Source organism: Canis lupus, chromosome 29 (assembly GCF_003254725.2).
Source record: "Canis lupus dingo isolate Sandy chromosome 29, ASM325472v2, whole genome shotgun sequence".
NCBI lineage: Eukaryota > Metazoa > Chordata > Mammalia > Carnivora > Canidae > Canis > Canis lupus.
In genome coordinates, this window is record NC_064271.1 from 14,598,175 (window position 1) to 14,606,256 (window position 8,082).

The 8,082-nt window shown below is 35.3% G+C and overlaps 1 long non-coding RNA gene across 1 annotated transcript; it reads right to left on the reverse strand.

The window, feature by feature from the left end:
• Positions 1-1,274: 1,274 nt before the first annotated feature.
• On the reverse strand, positions 1,275-4,397 carry LOC125753978 (uncharacterized). Its single transcript, XR_007407025.1, has 3 exons — positions 4,317-4,397; positions 3,557-3,668; positions 1,275-1,372 (listed from the first exon to the last, which is right to left on the reverse strand). It is a non-coding gene; the product is annotated as an uncharacterized LOC125753978 (long non-coding RNA).
• Between the last annotated feature and the right edge of the window lie 3,685 nt (positions 4,398-8,082).

The window sequence follows — 8,082 nt, forward strand, 5'->3', positions numbered from 1 at the left end:
TTAAGAGTTTGGAAGCAAAATAATGCATATTCTAACAAAAGTTCACAGTTTTAGGTATCAAAGGAAATCATGATATGCATAATGCACAATAAGCAACATTTGCAAACTACCCGTATGGAGCGTGGGTACATCTGGTATAATATTTAATTTGAATACTATCTTTGTGGTACGCACTCAGCATGTCAAATAGTACCAGTTATTTCAGTCACCCAAATTAACAAAACATTTAAATGCTTCATTCCAAGTCTATGACCAACAAAGCCTCAAACCAAAAATCGTAAGAAAAGGAAATGGTAGGAGCTAAAGTTAAAACTTTATTTTATTCTATTTTATTAAAACTAACTTTATTCTGTTATTTAAAATTTACTTTTCTAAATGGGATATATTTTTTTTAAGCCAAGAAACAAAGAAGTAACGACTTTCAATTTGACTAGCTGGAACTTATTAAACAAGTGAGCATATGCCTAGACATCTCCATATGCATAAATATTGATAACTTATAAATTAAAAATATATAAATGGCTATAAAATAGGAATTGTTTTCTGCATATTTCAAAATTATTCAACTTACCACAAAAATTAATCAAAATCACAGAAAAAAACTGAGCAATTGGAATTATTATGGCTACTTTAAAACAATATTTCACTTTTAAATAGTATTGATTCATGTCGAAAGATGAGGAAATTGCTACACTAATACGTTTACCTACTTTCATTTCATTTTTTATTAATTAAATATTTTCTTTGGGCTACCATGTTTTACTTTCTGTCCCAATTCTAATGATCCCCATAGATATTTTGTCTTAGTTTCCATTGGAATAAAATACTCACCTCCATTCCTTTTATCAAATCTTCGGAATTCCTGAGTTCTTTTAATTAATTGCATGGCTGGCCAAATTTCAATATCAAGTGGTGCTTCCAGGATGGACTCAACAGCGTTGAGTTTATTCTTGTTAGGGAACAGCTGTCTCTTTGCCTTCAGACTTAATGGACAGCTTTGATGCATGTTACATACTTGGATCACCTCTGCCTCTGAATTAGCTTTCTTTTTTTACTCCATTGTCTTTGGGCACTGAATATTGCCATGAAGAAATCTGAAGCCAGCCCACTCCTCCCTCTGATACATGCCATATAGGAAAACACTATACTCATTATATAGATTTAGAAACTGTGGGTCAGGAAAAAAAGACTTGTTAATGGTCATATAATTTAACAAGAAGACTCCAGGTACCAGGACTTCCTGAAGTTCATAATAGAAAATCAAGAAAGTGCTTACTGTGGCAAACATTCACGTTGTTTTCTTCTATCCCTATGAATATCGTGTTTCAATGTGCTCCCGAAGATGGCCGTTCCTTACTTATTTTAAACAGGGCTGTAGAATGTAAAAGGACAAGTAATGGAGCAATCTGCATCTCTATGTAAAAACTATAGAAAAAGGCTGCAAGTATTTTTTTTCTCTTTAAGACATAAGATAAAATGTGTAATTATTCACAGTCACAAATTAAAGTAAGATCACAATAAAAATAAGATGAAACCTGAATATGATGAATATAAAATATCAAATGTGTGTTTACAGATGTGTTATAAACAAATAAAGATGAGAATAAGTGAAACAGAAAAAAAAACTAAGATATATGAAGGCATTCACCAGGCACTCTCAAAAACCTTAAATAATTACAAGGATGTGAAGTGTTGAAATTATGTTATGCACTTGAGCAAATGTAAAATCCATAAAATCCATTTTTATATTATAAAATGAGATTTTAAGAAGTATCTGTTTGTCTATCTAATGGCCCATTTTGCAATAAGTGTCTTTGTAACCTCCAAATAAATTCACAAGCCTTGCAGACTGTGATTATTTTCTATATCTTTCCCAAAGTAAACTATGTATATGCAATTATAAGGGCAATGGAGTGTATATAGTTAAGAAGAAGGGGAGACTGTGATAAAGGGGATGTCTATCCTTGAGGTAAAGAAAAAGCTACAATTTGATATTTTCAATCTCTAATAGAAATTTTCTTTTTATGATGTCTGGTATAACGGTCGCAGCTACTGGAATTGTATCGAATTAACTAACGAGATTCTCTATGTACTACATGTACCACGTCTATAAATTCGTGCCACTAGGTGGCAGTGGCACCATCTAGGGTAGCATTGACCTCATAAGACAGCTTCATCTTAATTGTGCAACACCTTCTCTCTGGAGCTTCTGGACAGTTAACACATGTCTCATTGAGAATTTTTTTGGTTATTACTAAAATACAACCACATTAGCCAAAAAGGATTAATTAGATATCTATTTCCAGGAGCAGAAATCTGAGACTCAAGATTTAAAAAAAGCTCTGTACGTGACGACTGAATATTTGCTGCATTGCTCTGCATCCAATTGAGTTGAATTGTGCTGCATGAACTGAATCACGTTAATATAGATAGATGCATTGCTGGAATGCTTAAATAGGTTTTGTCACCACTTACCTTAATTTAGGTTACAAAATTACTCTGACATGTTTGGTAGAGGCAGGAGCTTTCCTGATTCTGCTCCTTCAGGTGAGTTTTACACTGTCTGCTTACTCTTCTCAAGATGAAGATCAAATTTTATCCTGCTAATGAGCTTTGAAGCACAGTTTCTCCTTGCAGGACTGTTACTTTTCAAAAATAGGCTGATGAAATTCTTGCTGGAGCCCTCTGCTTTTTCTCTTCCCTCTCGAACCTACCCATGGTTCAAAACTGTCACCTCTGTCATGAGTCCCACTCACTAAGAATCAGTGCTTTCCTGGATACATTGTCATCTGTAAGCCTCTCTGATACATTTCCTCTTCTGAAGCTTCTTTTAATGTGAGAAGCTCTTTTTTTCTGAATATTCATTTACGATGTTCTATTAAGTTAGCAGTTCTCAGATCTCTTTGTGTCTCCTTAAAGTTTTGTTCTCTTGTCTTTCATTATCCTTCAACATAATTTGAGGTAGACTGAAGATACTGATTTTAAAGCTTCTGTAGATAACAATTATGTCTTCATACCTTATCCGGCATCGGGTTCTACCAAAGATGCCTGTATTCATTACGTTCATCCTCTTAACTGTAGTCTGAGATTGCTTTCGACAGGTCTATTTCTGTATCATAAGATCTTTTTGAAATTAACAAATAAGCCCATGCACTTAAAAGGAAAAAAAAAGCTGTAACATCAGCATGGGTAACTAGAAAATATAAGGAGTTTGAGAGTGTCAAAAACAACAACAACAAAAACCACACACACACACACACACACACACACACATGCACAGAGTGAAGAGCCGCTCTGACCTTAAGTAGTATGCAAATTGCTTTCTTTTAAATGGTAGCATGATCAACACAAATGATATTTCTGGGTCTTGGCACATCAAACTACCCACAGATGAAAGATGACTTAATTGCTTTGACCACAGTCCGAGTCAGAAGAGCTCAGTTGGCAAATATAAAAATAGCTTGGTGCTATTTGCATTTGCATTTCAGTAAGGAGTGATTTCATTCTGATGTTTAACGTCTAAGTAACAAAGCGACCCACAGGTAGTGAAACACACCTTGTAAGCAGTGGATACAATCGCTAACCGGAGTGTGTAAGGGGTGCAGAGGACACATTGATCTTGTCAGCTCCATCCGTGTGCATAGGAAATACTGCTGTCAGCACAGCACCTTCAAATTCAGATCACAATATACCGAGAGTTTATGTCTTTAGAGGTTAAGCAGTTAAGCATTCATAGAGATTTGTTGCCTATACCATCACCTTTAAATAACCTCCTAAAAATATTTTAATAATTAATTCTTATTCTGAACCTCTAATATTACTGTTAATAGCTTACGTTGTTCCTCATAATTTCATCTAACAAAGTATTTCCAATAAATAGTCATAGGGAGTGAGGCTTGCTGTATTTTAGGCTTTACTATGTAGCAGCGCAAATAAAGTAAAAATATATAGAAGAGAAAAAATATGGCACAAAGAATAGGAAATTTCTCCAGGCCTTGTATTAAATGTGATTCCAAAGCCAGTAATGGTAAAATGGGGGCTATGGACTCTCCATTTCTTCTAACTGGTTATCTTTGAGATGACTTTATTTTCATACCTTCTAACTTTGTGATATAAACAGCAAACTTAATTCAGGAAAAAAAAAAAAAAAAAAAACCCTGCCATCACTGATTACCATAGCCAGGCTCACAGACATTTAAATCAAAAGTCACCTGAGTTGGATAAGGTTTAAGTTTTTTCAATAAATTATTTTTTATAATGACTATAAAAGTTATATAGTACACAGAGGCTAGCGGGAGCTAGATACTTTACTGTACCTGAATTGCGAGGAATACTTCCTGAGACATAAAGCTGACAATCAGACATCTGAGTGGAACTGGAAAATACCACTCCCTGAAAGATTAGAGCGGGAATTTTAGTAACCTCTAAGGCAAAAGCCATTGTTCTTTTGCTCTTGAACCTGTAGACAGAATGGGCAAATGATAATACAAATGCATGGAAAGAGACTGAAAGGGTGAAGCTGGACCCCAGAATCACTGAAAGTGACAATTCTTGTTCCACGAAAATCTGTATTTCTTCTGATATTTAAAAGCCAGCTCTGTGGTCGTGCTAAATCATAAAATGGCTCAATTTACAAAGTAAAACTATGTTATTCTTTATTGAAATGCAATAAAGTCACTGATGTGGTACAATCACTGTCTGTTTTTAATGCCATCAATTTTTTTTCACGAATGTAATTGCTGATAAATGGCAGATAACTTTGAGTAAGTGAAAATATATATTGTTTCATAAATGTCATTATTATTTTGGGGTTTTTTTTGTCATTATTATTTTGAAATGCATTTTTGATCCGAATGACATGAGAGAAAATGGTTTTAGGTAATGAAATCTGAGGAACAAAAATATGGAGAGCAAATGGTTAAAATTAAGAAAGCTATCATTAATATATTTTTTAAAGATTTTATTTATTTATTCATGAGAGACCCAGAGAGAGAGGGAGAGAGGCAGAGACAGGCAGAGGGAGAAGCAGGCTCCATGCAGGGAGCCAGATGTGGGACTTGATCCAGGGTCTCCAGGATCAGGCCCTGGACTGAAGGCGACACTAAACCACTGAGCCACCCGGGCTGCCCTATCTTTAATATTTTAAAAGGAAAAAAGAATAATGATGCAAAGAACCTAGGGAAAATATAAGCAACTTATTTAATCTTTGATTCTTAAGATTTTATAATTGTTAAAAAAAACTATACAAATGACAGCAAATACCCATCACCCATAATTTTTATCAAAATATTTAAAGTAACTCATAAGAAACCCCACCCTTGGCTCTCTGATTCAAGGGAACCGGGGTTTACTGTAAGTAAACTTCTTACAGACTTTTTCCTGCATGTACCTACCCACATACCTTTCATAATACCAAAAATAACCATATTATATTCTGCATCTTTCTTTTTGAACTTAATTATGCATCAGGAATGTCTTTTCAGGTCAGTTCATTTACTTTGTATAAAAGCATACTGTTTTGTAGAATGGAGGCATCATTTATGTAATTATTTGCTTACTGAAGAGCACTTAGGTTGTTTCATATTTTCTGTCATTTTAGAAAATCTTTTTTTAAAGATTTTATTTATTCATGAGAGAAACACAGAGAGAGGCAGAGACAAAAGCAGAGGGAGAAGCAGGTTCTCTGCAGGGAGCCCGATGCGGGACTCCATCCTGGGGCTCCGGGATCACCACCTAAGCCAATGGCAGACACTCAGCCACTGAGCCACCCAGGCATCCTTAGAAAATCTTTATACATATATGTATGGTGCTCAGTCCATTTTTTCTATAGGACACATTCTTAGGTATCAGATTGCAAATCACCTTCCCAAAAAAACTGTACTGATTTTGACTAAAACTGTTTTCCTGACAACTCTGTACATTGTTAAATTCTTCAAAACTTAGGCCTATTTTAAAAATTCTTTTAATTTGTATTTTCTTTTTATTAATGATCCTGAACATTTTTTAATATCATGTTTTGGACATTTAAATTTCTTCTGCTAGTTGCCAGATTAAATTATTTTCCTTTTTTTTTTCCCACTAGATAGCTTCTTGTTGTTTTGTAGAAGCTCTTTGTATACTGGACGTATTTATTTTCTTCTTCTAGTCTGCCATTTGTCTTTTAACTTGGTTTATGGTGTCTTTCCTTGCAGAACGGGAATTTAATTTTTGTGTGTGTGTAGTTAAAAGTGTCACCCTTTTCTTGTGTGAGTCCTTGGATTGTTGCCTTGCCTAGGAAAGCCTTTCTACCCTGTGTATAAAAACCATCTATCTCTATAAATATAGTATGTTACCATTGTGTTACTTTAAATGTACTCTCAATCTACATAGAATTGATTTAACTCTGTTCTAATAAAATAATAAAACAGATTTTAAGTAGACATTTTCCTCAAACACTTACAGAATATTAAAACATGGGGGCAAGAAAAAGCTGAGGTTTATAGAGAAAAATTAATTCAGACAAACCTGATTTCCTTTCTTGATAAAAATAACTAAATTAGTGAGTAATGGAAGGCAAGGTGTGTGATAAATTTAGACCTTTGACATACATTGTCTCCATAAATCTTTCATAAAAAATTAATTCAAATTGGCTTGGAGATGAATACTGTCAACTGAATTGAATACTGCCTGATGGACCATAAACAACAGAAAAATAATAGAGCGGTGAGGAAGAAACAAATACCATACTAAGATCAGTGATAGATCTGGATTCGCAAAGCTTTTATATCAATGATCTAGAAGGAAGGAAGAAAATGATGTAATCATTAATTTAACAAATGTCATTGAACTGAAAAGTGTGCTTCACACATTTGGAAACATTATAATAGAAGATGGTTGTGAAGGATAGAAATACGGTGGGATATTTAAGTAAGAATTGACTTTGAGCTAAATCCATGGCCATTTCTCTATCCATATACCAGTTCAATCAAATCACACTATGGTGACTACTTTGTAACTGATTAGAGACAAATCCATTCAGTTCAAGAGAGCAGAAAGAGAGCAAACACTCCACAAGCAGGGCAGTTAGGGATATTTAGAAGGGATGGGGAATGGAGATATGGGCACTGAAGATGTGGGAATGTAAAGTGTCCAACAGCCATGGCTCCTACTCCCATGACCCTCCAGCATGCGGAAGCAGTGGAAGATGCTCTCAAGTCTGCCAGCATCTGAACGTTGTGATAGAAAAAGTAAACAAAAGACAAACCAATAATGATAATTAAAGGTGACTGAACTGGTTTAGATGGAACAGGCAAAGAAACATAGTAAAGTGTTAACATTAAATTCACAAAACATTTTAACGTTTACAAAACGCTTCCACATCATCTCATTTGAGCCAGTCAGGAAAGGCATGATGAGTGGATCCATATTCCTCCTGATGCTGAGCAGTATCAAAAAATTGCCAAAGAGTACATAGTTACACTGCAGAGGATCTGCTATTTCTACTATACCTACTCATACCTTTTAAAGCAATTTACAGAGAAGTGCAATCAGGTTTGCACATAGGTAAAAATCATCATTCAAAAACGTCTTTTCAAAAGGAGAGCTGATGGCATCTTTATGAGACAAGGACCTTCCACAAACACTGAATGTACTAAATGCATTCTTTGGCTTCAAATCTTCCTCCCTCCCTCCCTCCCTCCCTCCCTTCCTCCCTCCCTCCCTCCCTCCCTCCCTTCCTTCCTTCCTTCCTTTTTTCTTCCTTTTTGTCTCCCCATGATCCTTGTTCTGAAAAACAATGGGAATATTGGGAAGTGACAGGGGTGCCTGGGTGTCTCAATGGTTGAGCGTCTGTCCTTGGCTCAGGTCATGATCCTGGGGTCCCGGGACCAAGTCCTGCATCAGGCTCCTCATGGGTAGCCTTCTTCTCCCTCTGCCTATGTCTCTGCCTCTCTCTCTGTGTCTTGCATGAATAAATAAATAAAAATCTTTAAAAATAAATATGGGAAGTGACACAAGGGAGTAAGAATGTGTGAGTACATGGATTACAAAATAATCTTTCTGGGAAAATCTTGACTTCCCATCCATAATGGAAGAGATTTCTTT